Source organism: Halichoeres trimaculatus, unplaced genomic scaffold (genome assembly GCF_033239565.1).
Source record: "Halichoeres trimaculatus isolate MK-OKI-2021-1 unplaced genomic scaffold, fHalTri1.1 fHalTri1_scaffold_3, whole genome shotgun sequence".
In the NCBI taxonomy this organism is placed as follows: Eukaryota; Metazoa; Chordata; class Actinopteri; order Labriformes; family Labridae; genus Halichoeres; species Halichoeres trimaculatus.
The window spans coordinates 9707605-9720025 of record NW_027437181.1 but is presented as its reverse complement, the minus strand read 5'-3'; the positions used below and the strand labels follow the sequence as shown (position 1 = coordinate 9720025).

Genomic DNA, 12421 nt, shown 5'->3' with positions numbered 1-12421 from the left:
GTAAAGTCTTTGTCTTGAGCTGCAGAAGTCATGTGAAAACATAAGTGTTGAAGCTCTCAGGAAATATACTGACTTTATGTCAGGAACGCGCTGCTGTGAAAGGTGGACAACCAAATATTAAAGTTAAAGGAGATGAAAACAGCAGGACTCACTTCATCAGAGATTTGTTGAGCTCAGAGCAAAAAAAGGTCAAAATTTTCTGAACTGTCAGCTGTTCTGATAAAGTTGTTCATAACTGTATATTACACAGATTAGATAAATTATTTTCTATGAGTCTAGAATGAAAATCTGAAGATGAAGATACGATTAACTTGGAATTTCTGGCAAGAGACACAGATATATTTTGTTTAAATTTCTATTATTATTTTTTAATATAGTTTCGTTGTTGTTTTATTTTTACTTTATGTATATATGTCTCCTGTGACTGCTGTTTTGCAGCCTTGTTGATTGTATTGTCTGTTTGGAGTATAAAATGCCAATAAAACTATTTGAATAATAGTAAAACTAATGATGGTGACTTTAAGAAAGAGTTTCATGTCCTGTTTCTCTGTCACAGTAATAAGAACTTAAAGGAGGCACTTTTTAGTCTTCAGTAGAGTTGATCTGATCTGGTTGGATAATGAAAAACATGAGTCTCCAAGTGTAAGGCTGATTAGTAAAAGAAACGTTCAACTTTGAAATGACTCTGTAATTAACTATTTCATGTGACTCTTAACCTTGAATCGCTGCAGCTGAACAGCACTGACCTGTTTGTGTTTTGTATCTATGCTCTGACCTTGTCAATCCCCTACAATTTGACTTTTAGGTGCAGATATTGAGGCATGAGGAGAGAAATGTTCTTTGTTTTCCTGCAGATTGGCAGCAGTGCCTCAAACAGAGACCTGAAACCTTGCAGCTTAAACAGACTTCAAATTTTTTTTTGTCCTGTGTTTGTGAGAAATGGAGCTTGAACCAGCGCACAGGCTTCTTTCCACTAATCTAATATTTAACAGTAGTAATTAGTAAATCAGGGTTAATTGGACTTCTCACTCTCACTTAGAAGTTAAAAAATTGAGGGTCTAAGTTGTGTCTTTTTTATTAACTCCTCCAAACATCCAAATCAGTATTTAAAAGCAAACTAAAAGTCTTAATTTGGAGAAGGGCACATCAGTAAAACTGGAGACACCTCAGAATTTGTTGCAGCTTTGCTAAAATCTCTGCTATTCCTGGACCCAATGAAGCTCCACGGGTTGTTTTTTCCTCTAACATTTCAAAGACATTCAAAGCTAAACCTGAGGCTCCTTGTTAATAACTTTAATGGATTATAGTTCCAGATTAAATAATAGCTGCAGCTGAACACAAAGTGAACACAAAGTGAGCTCAGATCTCAGGTTCTTACAAAGAGTCTTCACGCTGAGTTTTCTGCAGGAGGCTGCAGCTTCAGGCCACCCACCGCTGCTAATGGAGGAACGTGTGCTGCTACATGTGGAGGAAAGGTTGGCCTTTCTCACCTTTTTATAGCCTCAACAGTACAGAGAGAAACAGCTCTGGATGGTTGCATCATCAGCTGAAGGAAAGTTAACTTCAGAAAGAAATCAGTTTGGGATAAGTCAGCTACCAACACATTTAGAATCTGTCACTGCAAGGGGAAAACCTGGAAGGCGTGATTATTTAAGAGAAACTCAGAGCTTTGAGACCCAACACAGCAAACAGAATCACTCAGGTCTTTGTGTGCTTGAAACTTGAGTGAGTAACTCTGCACCATCACCTGCAGCCCCAGATGGAGAGAGGTGATGAATGTGCTCAGAGGTAGAGCACACACACAACACAACACACACAGTCCATGCAGAATAATCACACCGTCTTTCAGCGTTCCCCCACAGGTCCTGCTCCCTGTTGATCTCTATCCTGGTTAAATATTACAAATGTCAGCATCATGTTTTTATTACCGACTGAAGAAAAAAAATCTGACCTCCAGACTCTTTAAAGCACTTTTCTGCTCTGTGTAACCCAGATTTGTCTCTTTCCTAGTGGTAGCATATGGAGCAGCCTGAGGGGAAGTGAAGGGGACAAAAGGAGGGTCGCCCTGCCAAAATGGAACTGGGCCGTTGATAAAGTGCTGTCCCACCAAGAGAAAAAAAACTTACAGTCTTCACTTTTCAACACCGGCTTTTCCACAGACGGATGAGATGGGTTGGGATGGAAGGGATGAGATGGAAACAGAGGACAACATTAGACACATGATAAAGTCACACACACGTAGGCACACAACTTGGACAGACACGGGATGAATTAAAAAGGAAAAAGGATGAGAGAAAAGAACATCTCTCTGTGATCAGTTTGATCTTATACCCATTTCTCTCCCTAAACAATGCTAAAAAAAGGATTCTTGCATTTTTCTGAAGCAATGATGAATACACTGCACATATACTTATCAAAAAGTGAAGTTAACAATGCACTTTGATACAACGTCAAATGATATGAAACAATACAATGCAGCACATCTTTGTTTTGCATAAAATGCAAACATCTTTTTTATTTTAATTTTGAACAAGAAAAGCACTCAGAAAGTGCAGACCTCTGCCAAGCATATTGTGATCATCACGCGACTCTTTAGTCCTACTTTAATGTTATACTCATTTTCAGCAGCCTGTCTGCTACAATTTGGTGTTAGTTGCGGGTTTGTACAATAATTTGTTACCTGACAGTGTTGAAAATGATGATGACCCAGTACATATTTCATATTCTGGATCATAGTACCCAGAATATTGGCAGGATTTGGATCGTACTTTTACATCTATCAGAAACTATTGTGACCTTGTCTTGTATTGTTTTGCAAAGCAATCCAACCATTTATCTTGGAGTTACATACACATATGGTGAAAACGGCCCTGTCTGACAATGATAAAGAATCCTTAAAAAAAGTCCTGGATCCAGATGGTGAGTGACCTGGATCACCTCCAGAATGTAGTCACTTCTTCCTTATGCCATTTTGAACATTTACTGACAATTTCATCAAGATCCTTTCGCTACTTTTTAGGTTATGTTGTTCACAGACAAACAAACCGACCAACAGACAAACTCTCCCAAAAACATAACCTCCTTGGAGGAGCTGATAATTTTACATAAAGTGCAATCTTGACGGGCAAAATGAAAACTGGATATTTGATTTATTTATTTATTTTTTTGACTCAAATAATGCACCTATGTTTTTTAAATAAAAATGTATTTTCTGTATTGCAATTATTTTTTCATGTTTGCATTTTCATTTGAATATTGTCCTAAACACGCTTCCACACCATCCTCGTCATATTCCTCGGTGCAGCAGTTGGCAGGTCTTTCTTCTATCCTCGACTTTACATTTTCCGTGTCTCTTCAAGCTGTCCTCTCTAATGTGAAGGTCCAACTTCTGCAATGACTGCACAATAGCCCATGTACAGGTCCCCACTGCCCTTATAGTTTGGGATTTGCTGTACATTGCTTTTAATTAGCTCCAGGATAGGACAGAAATCACACTGCCTACGAGTGTTCAAGAAGAGTATTGCAGACTTATGTAGACATGACAATGCACAGGTGTGTCATGCTCTCAACAGTGTTGGACACCACAACATACCTATGTTGAGGTATAAACCAGGCTGTGATAAAAGAAGCAAACTCTAGTGCTATCTTTCCAAGACAATTTAAACCATATTTATTCGTCATGACCTGGATTTTTTCACACTGTCTTCTTCCTGTTCTTGACCTTTGGCATCTGTTCTATTTGTGCTTCTCTGTTGTCTAATCACACAGGATGTGAACCTGCCTGAATTAATTATTGTTCATTGCTTTGAAAAACCTTCATGTGGAAAAAGCTCCATTTAAAACATCTTTGTCTCTGTCTTCATATCATTGTCTTTCTCCTCTATTGTTTATCCACAACAATTAAACTTGATTTTTATGCAAAAACAAAACCGAGCGGACAGCTGAGCTCTGACTCAAAAACGAGCACAGATGCTTCAAAAACACTTAACCTGACATGTCGAGGATTCCTCTCATTGCCCTCCAACTATTTTATCATCTATTAATCACTTTTTATTAGCAGAGAGAAGCTGATGTAAAACTATGAAACTGTCCATTCGACTAATTAGCACGGCGCCTCGTTTAGCTTCTCTGACCTTATTAAGTTTTTAACAGCTACAGAGCGTCACATGGTACAAAAGAGGACAAAGCTGTGGTGGTGTGAGTTTAAAAGTCAGAATAATGGTCTGTCTGTTTTAATACATGTTGCTCAGTCTCACGTCTCACTATACTCCATGTGGACTGTGCATTGGCTGCTCGTATAAAGCTAAAGCTCTGTACGTTCTGCAGAAAGTCAACAACACTTACAGCTGATGTCTTTAAATGAATGAATGAATGAATGTATTTATTAGGATCTGAAAATGTGAGAGTGAAAACAACTCATCAGAGGACACAAGTTATGACATGGAGCAGGAAAGACAAAAATAGGGCAAAAGTAAAAAAAAAAAAAAACAGAAATATTTGTGTATTAAAATGTTGTCTGAGGTCAAGATGAGGGCTGGGTACCTTTCTCATTTGAAACATAAGGTACAGATGCTCGGTACCTGGCAATCAGTACACAACAGTACCAAATTTCAGTACTTTTGTGTGTTCATGTGGTAAAAAATTTGTGTTGTAATAATTTTTTTTTTTTCTAATTTAACATATTCTTCAATTTATAATGCTGTGTTCATGTCCAGCATGGGAAGTCACCTACTCTTCCACTCTCTCACAGTCACAAGGATGCGTTTGGGTACCTAAACGTGGTACCTTTTGGTTTTACATGAATCTGTACCTGGTACTTTTGAAAGAATTCAGTCAGTACCAGTGGCGATTGCTCTAACACTGCAAGGGAAGCTCAGCTTCCCCTAAAATGTCCCCAAAAAAGTGATGATATGTACCGCTGTGTACATTTCATTGACAAAATATGCGCTAGAATTCCTTCATCTTTTGTTCAGAATCAGCTACCTATCACAGGTAACTGGCTCGACCTCCTTCTCATTCATCCCCGCAGCGTCTCAGAGCTTTAACACAGTCGGACGCTGGGCGTCTTCTGACTTCAGCAGGGAAGCGTAGAGTGGGTTGTTCCACAATGGAAACTGGACTGTCATTGGATAAACACTGGCCTTTGTCCCGCCCATCGACGCTCAGCATCTCTGGGGGTCAATGAGACAGTGGGCTGGCCTGGACGCTCAGCCTCTGCATGATGATTGGATGATCTGTCTGAGGCTGAATCCCTTTTTGATTGACAGTGAAATGAGCCAATATAACCTTCAACCGGAGCATCTTCTAGAGAGAAGCTTCTCCTGTTTAAACCGGCTCAAGTCTTACACCTGCAACACAATGGGCCAAGGCCGTTTATGCAGTCTAGCTCTGCTGGCCATTGAGAGAACACTGGTAAAATCCCTGGAAAAAAACACCTGGTTGGTACGACAGGGTCACAGTTCATATTCTCGGAAAAGAACAGAGGGTTTAAATAAATCAACAAATTTATGGTGTAGGCCGGAAAAAAAAAGAGCTTCCCCTCCTTGACTGACCAGCAGCCGCCACTGGTCAATACCTACAAAAGTACCAAATCCCAATCCCTGGTCAAAATAGTCTGACTCTGTAAAATAATCCTTATTGAATCCAGATCCTGATCCTGCCATAAAAAAACACCCTGACATATTTTGTTCATATCACCCCTATTGGAGAACATTGTCCTTGGTCAGAAGCAGAGTTTGCTGATGTTTATGCAGCACATAACACTGCAGACCACTGACCACATATCTGGTATCTAGAGACACCCAAGGGACAGGTATGTTTGATTACATTAGTCTGTGATGATGGAACGAGGATAACTGAGCACACCCAGTGACTGATTTATACAGAAATTCCAACTGAAAGCGCAAAACAAAGAAAAAATCAGAACCGTTAGAAGCTGATTTAGAGACATTACTTCAAGCATCTATTCTGCAAATGCTCCTCTCACACATGCAGCACGCATAAGTAATGTGAGCACGTGGCCGTCCTCTGAGTGCTGGCTCCACGCTCGCTCCATCAGCTGAGCAGGTTTGGAGGAGAGTGAAGACATCGATACGAGTCGTGGGAGACCTTCCTCGCCTTCACCACACCCACACATCATCATCGCATGACTCCCTGCTTCCACACACACACCAGCTCACGCATTCATCAGCATACACGCACACGCTGCCTTATTTATAGAAGCACCCAAACGCACACACACTAAAACACACACACACACACTGATTCGGCTGTGCTGGGTTACATAACGGCGACCTACTAAAGCAGCACGGCACGTGACCTGCATGAGATGATGTTGAACTCTGCTGAGGGTTAGGCCTGCCATCACACACACACACACACACACACACACACACACACACACACACACACACACACACACACACACACACATACACACACACACACACACACACACACACACACACACACACTCACACCCCTCCCCCCCGACTCAGGCTGACATCACTGCAGGCCTCAAGGCTGCTCTCATCAGCCGGTTTCTAGGCAACGCTTTCGTCCACAGGCACAACCAACGCACATTTAATCTGGGAGGCTGAGAGACGGGATAAAAAAAAAAAAGAAACTAAAACAGAAAAAAGCCACAAATGTCCAAAGAGAAAATCTGATGTCCCCAACAGAGCTGTGGCTGATCCCAACAGAGCGAGGAAGAAAACACAAAAGAGGACAAGAGCGAGAGGAGAGGATGGCGAGAGTTAGAGAGCATGTGTGAATCTAGGCCATCTTCTGTGCCTCTCTGTTACCATCTGTTTGACAGGATCAGGAGCAAAAGCACCTTTCCCCTCAACGTGCGCTCTGTGTGCTGCTGCCCACAACCTGATCAGCTGCTCTGACACCTGCAAACTCTCATTAAAACAAAGAGGAGGAACATGAACTCCCCACAGCACCCGCACAGCTCACTCCTTACACAAACCCTTAACCTGTGTTAAGCTCTCTCTGATGACAATGGAAGCCTCTGGGAGTGAGGGTAAAATTCCTGAAGAGGGAGAACGACCCACTTGAGACACAACCATATGTTTACAGCCAAAGAGGTACTATTCAGCCCCCCTGGACGAAACTTGGCCCGGTTAATTCCTGTGTTCATAAAGCAAGTGGTCTGGGTTTGCTTCTAGCATGAGGCCCCTCTCCCAGCTCTGTCCATTCACCTATCCTCTCAAAACAAAAGTGAAAAACACCCAAAAACAAAACTCGGCACCCCAGATCTGTCTGCAAACCAACACCTTCATTCAATTTCATGCACTCTTTTGGTGAGTCTCAGTTTTACTGTAAACTGTAAGTCAAACAAAGGCTTCCTCTGTCTCTCCTCAGCTTCAGGAAGCTGAAACAAAACCTGATTTTCTTATAAGTCATGCCTCTAAAGTTTTTTGATGTGGAAAATTAAAAAGTCAGAAGTCAAGATCTGTCAGGTCTCTTCTCACAAAGTGAAGACAACTTATTTCATAATGTATGTTTGTCTAATAAAGGTGTAATGATGCGTCCAGGGAAGTCAGTAATCTAAACGCTGATTGTCTTTAGTGACTTAGCATCAAGCAGATTTTTTACTGAGTGTAAATGTTTGATATGAAACAGATTTTTGCACCACAAGATCTGAAATCCAAACAATTTCTAATAAAACATCTTTCAGACCCAACCCACTTTCCCCAACAAGTCCAAAACAAGTCTTATTTAACTCCTACCCCCCAAAGTACAAAAAAAAAAAAAAAGAGTAAATAAAAAAAAAACCTGTGAAGGTCAGACCCGCATTAAATAAGAAGCTCTTCCTGAACCTTCAGGAGCACACACCAAAGCTGGGTCTCCCTGTAAACGTAACACTCAGAACTTTTAACCTTAGCAGTCAGGCTTTTTGTAAATTTAACCAGTATCTAGTTACAAAACAACTCAAAGAAAGGGAACATTTTTGTCTTTGTCTGGACTTTTTTTTTATATTATTATTATTATTTTTTTTTTTTTATAGAAGCAAATGGAAGGCTGACGGTATGAAATTGAAACTCAAACAAAGAGTAGGGGGTTTCCATTCACTCTCACTCGGGAGAGACAATACATTGACCCAGTTGGTCAAATGAGGTGTCAGTCAAAAGATCTAAAATACTGACACTGTGTTATCAGCAGACTCAACAAGGCTCTGTATTAACCACTGGTTAAGGGGTTCAGATAATGAAAGACAATAACGATGTCTGCAATGTTACTAAAAATATTATAATGCCACTGTTGCCAGAAAATGTTGTCATTAAGTTCCTCGAAATAAGGCGTCTGTACGCTAGGGCTGGACAATTAATTGGATTTCAATCGTGATTTCAATTTTGCCATCTGACAATCATAAAAACAATATAATCGAAGAAAAACAATTAATATGCCACACAGTGTAGATGTATGCAAGTTCCTGTGCTTCATAGGTCTTCTGTGTTCCATGTGCAGCCACAGCGAGTGTGTGTGACTTATGTGTATCAATAATACTGTATGTGCCACTTGCTGGTTCTTTAAAGTTGTGTTTAAATCAGTACTGAAGTTTTTGAATAAATGAAGAATTGTGTAAATTAATTGTGATTTCAATATCACTTAAAATAATCTGGATTCTTGTTTTTACCATAATCTCCCAGCCCTACTGTACGCTCATGATGGGCTCAGGAGCCATGCGTCCAACTGCTATCAGCTGACAGGCTGATGTTTGATTTGTTGTTTCCAACCCCACTCCGCCAATCACAGCTCTTTGTGAGGATAGGATGGTTTATTTAAACTTGCCTTCTCTCTCATGGATCCCTGCCGCTACCCACACTTCACTGCTGCTGGTTAAACTTCACCTTCTTCAATTTTTCAGTCTAGGATGTCTTTGCATTAGGTAAGACAGAAACAAATTCTTAGATTTAATATTTTGCTGTGTAGCTGCTTTTGAATGCAGATTTCTGAGTAGAAAGAGAAAGAAATCTTCCTCAGTTTGTGCTGAATGTCATCATGGTGTAATGAGTTCTGCTTGCTTTTGCTCCCCATACAGACTTTAAGTCCTGCAGCTGTCAATGCCCGCTGATACCTGATTGACCAATACTTTTCAGACAAATGTTGCAAAAAAACAGAACAGATACTGAAGCAAAAACTTTATGGTCAAGCTATAAACTGTCAAAAGCTACAAATGCTGGTCTATTTCCTTATCTAACTTGACTTAGATGTGCTTGTTGTTGACACACAGCCCCCAGAGCAACAGTAACAAACAATTTATAAACAGATTAAAGGCACATGACTGCTGTTGGCTGGACGCTCGCTCTAGCTTCAGGAACGAGAGTGACGCTTCAGCCACATCAGGGCAGGGTGACATCTGGCTGTTTGATCCCAAATGAATGAGTTAGTGAGCTGAACTAATCAGAACAGGCAACATTAATTCAAACCGCAAGACAGGGGAAACAGTGGAGACTGGAAAGCTGGGATTAGGTGGTTTTATACAAAATGCAAAAGCTACAGTCCTCTACATCTGATTCTTTTCATTCCATGCAATTTATGAGTTTTCATAAAACTAGAGACAACTTTGACAAAATTAAAAGGTGCTTTGAATTTAAGATTCCTACACAAAGTTAAACCTCAGTTAAACCAGTTTAGCATGTTCATATCATCTAAATGTGCAAGGGTGTGATCAATTACTACGTCTGGAGAGCATGCAACATATTAACCTGCAAAATTTTCACAGCATACAGAAGTGTCCCTTCAACATGGGTAAAAACAAAAAGACTGTTGTTGAGGGTGAGCAGTACCAAGTTCCTGGGACTGCACATGACCTCTCCTGGACCAACAACACCATGTCCCTGGCCAAGGAGGGTCTAAGACCGCTCTACTTCCTTTGCAAACTGAAGAGAGTACAAGTCCCACCCCCATTATGTGCTCACTCTACCAGGCAACTATCGAGAGCATCCCTACGGACTGCACTGCTGCATCTCAAGGGCCTGTATTTGATGGACAGTCCATCATTGGAATGTTAACACTGGCACACAGTTACGCTGTACACTCTGCAGCTCGGTTTGTGATGCATGTAACGCCTTGCACGTGCTCAGTGATTTAGATGATGTCTCTTTGGCTCCTTTCCACAGAAGTAGCTGGTGCAAAAGCTTCATATTATATAACTATTATCAAAACAACACTAAGAAGACAAAGCTGCATCTTAGAACTACTTTTTCAGCCCAACCAACAGCCAAAAAAAATCAAAGCGTACCAGTTTAAAGCTCAAAGAAAAGCAGCGCTGAAAACCACCATCTGTTTGGTAGCTGTCATATTTTTTGTTACACATTTGGTCCCTGTTTTCTCTTCATAAGCTCTTCTGAAGATGTATTTTGAAAATACAAAAAAAGACAGCAAATAAATGGTAGATATAAAAACATGTCAACATAAAAACAGGGCGTTGGTGATGAAACCTACCTGTGAGGGATGCAGACACAGAAGATGATGAAGAAAGAAGAGGAGGATGTGGAAGTACAGGAAACCAGGGGAAAATGAAGATGAAGATGGAGAGGCGTGAGCTGAAAATGAAATGAGTACAAGGTGTAAAGGTCAACAGACATGAGTTTAGGTGGCGGTGATGAAAATGATGATAACATTTGTAGTGTGAAGCATGAAGCGTGAGGCGGGGAACACAAACAGCTGTGGGCTCCTCAGAGACACATCATTGTATGAGAGTGACCGTGCTAATTAGAAAAGAAACACCCAACTCTCAGAGGAACCCGCTCTTCCCCCCTGCTCTCTCTGATGACTGAGGGGACCAGTCATTCAAAATGTATGTGAGCAGTGAATTATTGATTGTGCTTTTCATTCCTCGCTCATACGGCAGAGATGTGAGTTTAAAAAGGCATGAGCTGAGCTGCTCAGGTACACGTCCATCAAAACAGTTTCCTCTACATCCCAGCTACACGGGACATCAGTCATCAGAAACCAAATGGATCATTCTTTAACCCCAACTTTAAACAAGTAAACAACTTTCACTTTTATTTTCAACAACCATACACCGTTTGTGTTTTCATGCAAGTAAACACTGAGCTGAGAAAAGTGAAAGAAACAGGAAGTGAATTCAAACTGCATGCACATTATGATTTATGTTCATTTCCTTAGAGCAACATCTCTATCAAATTCTCACACAGGAACCAGACTATATTACAAGAGAACACTTTCTTTTTTTATTCCACTCTTGATCCACTGATACTGAGACCACAGCAAACCAGAACAAGATCAAACCGGATTACTCACTGACATCACCTGCATCAAATGCATTTACTGAACTTTAAAAAAGGGGTACTGTGTTTTTCAAGGCTTTATACTGCCCCTGTGTTGCTCTACGTAGTATCTTTAGTCCCAATTTTCCTCTCACTGGTGTTTTAGAAAGTGTTTTGGCATTCTGAAACACTTTAGTTAAGCTACTGTCTCTTTAAAGCCATGTACACACGTATCCAGTCATTTCCAAAAACAAATATCGCCCCCTCATTCATTTTTAAAAATACTTTCCCCCAAACACAGTGGGAAAATCCTCGGATAAGTGCAGCTCGAAGCATGCGAAACCTATGTTTGAAGTGTTTTCCAGACATACAACCCAAGCCAGCCAATCAGAATGAGCCCCAGCCATTCAGCAGTGACATTTGAGAACCCAAAAAAACGCTGTTTACTGGCGTTTACACAAACCATAAAAACCAGAGTTTTCCAAAATCTTAACTTTAGCCAAAGTTTTCAGAAAACATTGTTTTTAGTGACGTAAAACTGCAGTTTCGTGTGGATGACAGGAATAAAGGAATGAAAATATGACAATATGTGCAGTTTCCCAGATACTCAGCTACGTGTCGACATTACCCAAGGCTACTCGCAAAAAAAAAACCCTTCTCTCTGATTGGCCAGCTCTCTTGAGGCCTGTTGGGGGAAAAGTTATGGGTAGACTTTGGTGTTTCAGACTCACTACTTCAGTGTGTCATGAAGCAGTTAGGAGATCCTTATATGATGACCTCACTGTCTCAGCAAGTCTTCACGAGATCTTGTAAACATCAGTTTACAGACAGATTCAGGGATTTCTACAATTTATGAATACGTCGAAGTTTGAAAAACTGCAGAGGCTTAGTCTGAACATCCAGCATTGGTACTTAATATCCATATTTGAAAGATGGGAAAACTGGATACCCCCTCTTCAAAAGTAGATAAAGTGAAAATAAATGCTGTAAATCTTTCTCCTTTTCCTTCACTGAAGCTGGCTTGAGTTACATCTTCTTAGACTCACTCACTTTTCTCACCATCTGGACCAATAAAGCAGGAAAAAGATCCAAAGATATGCAATAATGCTTACAGGCACATTTAACTGATGATAATACTAACAAAACTAAGTAAAACTTCGATTTGTTGTCATCATAAG

The 12421-nt window shown here is 40.5% G+C and overlaps 1 protein-coding gene across 1 annotated transcript in view; it reads right to left on the bottom strand.

Moving 5' to 3' along the window:
* The window catches only part of LOC141788046 (SH3 and multiple ankyrin repeat domains protein 2-like), a 290879-nt gene that overhangs the window by 8815 nt on the left and 269643 nt on the right, over window positions 1-12421 (bottom strand). The gene's annotated exons all lie outside the window — the stretch shown is intronic.